The sequence below is a fragment of the Magnolia sinica genome, chromosome 19, assembly GCF_029962835.1.
Source record: "Magnolia sinica isolate HGM2019 chromosome 19, MsV1, whole genome shotgun sequence".
In the NCBI taxonomy this organism is placed as follows: Eukaryota; Viridiplantae; Streptophyta; class Magnoliopsida; order Magnoliales; family Magnoliaceae; genus Magnolia; species Magnolia sinica.
The window spans coordinates 59,578,384-59,579,788 of record NC_080591.1 but is presented as its reverse complement, the minus strand read 5'-3'; the positions used below and the strand labels follow the sequence as shown (position 1 = coordinate 59,579,788).

The 1,405-nt window shown below is 39.5% G+C and overlaps 1 non-coding gene across 1 annotated transcript; it reads left to right on the top strand.

Moving 5' to 3' along the window:
* The first annotated feature begins 606 nt into the window (after nucleotides 1-606).
* Nucleotides 607-713, top strand: LOC131235912 (small nucleolar RNA R71). The gene has a single exon (XR_009166426.1). It is a non-coding gene; the product is annotated as a small nucleolar RNA R71 (small nucleolar RNA).
* The last annotated feature ends 692 nt before the right edge of the window (nucleotides 714-1,405 follow it).

The following is a 1,405-nucleotide window of genomic DNA, read 5'->3' as shown; positions in this document are numbered from 1 at the left end:
CTAATTAAGTAGCTCTTGTTCTCGAATATGTTTTTGAACCAGATCCTCTTGGGGTTTCTCTTGATTTGGAGTTTGATGGAAGAAACTTTGAGGAGTAGCCGTTTGTCTATTCCTCCAACTGAAGTTTGGATGATTTCTCCAACCGGGATTGTATGTATTAGAGGTAGGTCCATTGAAAGGTCTTTGATAATTATTTATGCATTGGATTTCTCAGTCAGTACCTCTTGAAAGGCAGATATAGTTGGACACTTTTCAGTTGTGTGACTATTACAACCACAAATACTGCAAACAACTTCCTTACCCTTATCCTTCTTTGATTCCATGGCCTCGAATTTCCTTATGAGATTAGCCACTTTAACATTGATATCATCATCCTCTTTTAGAAGGTATACTCTGCCCCTTTCCTTTGATTGAGTGGGCCTAGAAGTGGTGCTTGATTTTCGGTATGTGTCTAATGATTGTACGTTTTCAGTAAGTCTATCCAAGTAGTCTCACACATCATCGACATTTTTATTCATGAATTCCCCATTACACATTGTCTCAACCAATTGGCGCATGAAAGATGTCAGTCCATCATAGAACAAGTGTGTAATGCGCCACATTTCAAAACCGTGTTGTGGGCATGAACTGACAAGATCCTTGAACCTTTCCCAACATTAGAAGAATGTTTTATCCTCCTTTTGGGCAAAGTTCATTATTGATTTTCTAAGGGTGTTCGTTTTATGATGTGGACAGAATTTCTTTATGAACTCTCTCTGCATATCATTCCATGTGCCAATAGATCTAGGACATAGTAAATGTAACCATGTCTTAGCTTTCTCTTTCAAGGAAAAAGGGAAAGAGTTTCAACCTGACTGTGTCCTAAGACACGTTTGGAAAATATAATGTGGCTATGATCTCATCAAACTCTTTCAAGTGTAGATATGGATTCTTTGACTCAAGCCCATAAAATTTAGGAAGGAGTTGGATCACCCCTGGCTTGATATCCATGTGTCCCGTAGTCTCAGGAAAAACCATGCATGAGGGGCGTACTCACCCCCACCAGTTGTAAATAATCTTGTAAAGTACGAGGTGGTTTGCTTGACGCACCTCATTCTCATCCTGGATGTCCTACACCCTAGGTTGGGGTAGAAGAGGTTAGTTTTCAGCCATCACTTTAATTAACTCAGGGGATTTCAAGCGATGTCTAGTCCTATGATGGATAGTTAACCCCTCAACCAATCCTCCTTCAGTCAAGAGACGTCGAGTGTTGTCACGAGCCTACTTGGGCATGAAAAACTCACAGCCCTCAATTTAGATTCTAAACCTAAACCTAAAAGAAAGAAAGGAAATAAAAATCTAAAAAGAAAGAGAGGGTAGGAAAGAAGTTACCAAATTGAAGTCCCTAAGTTAAAAACCTGCAAAA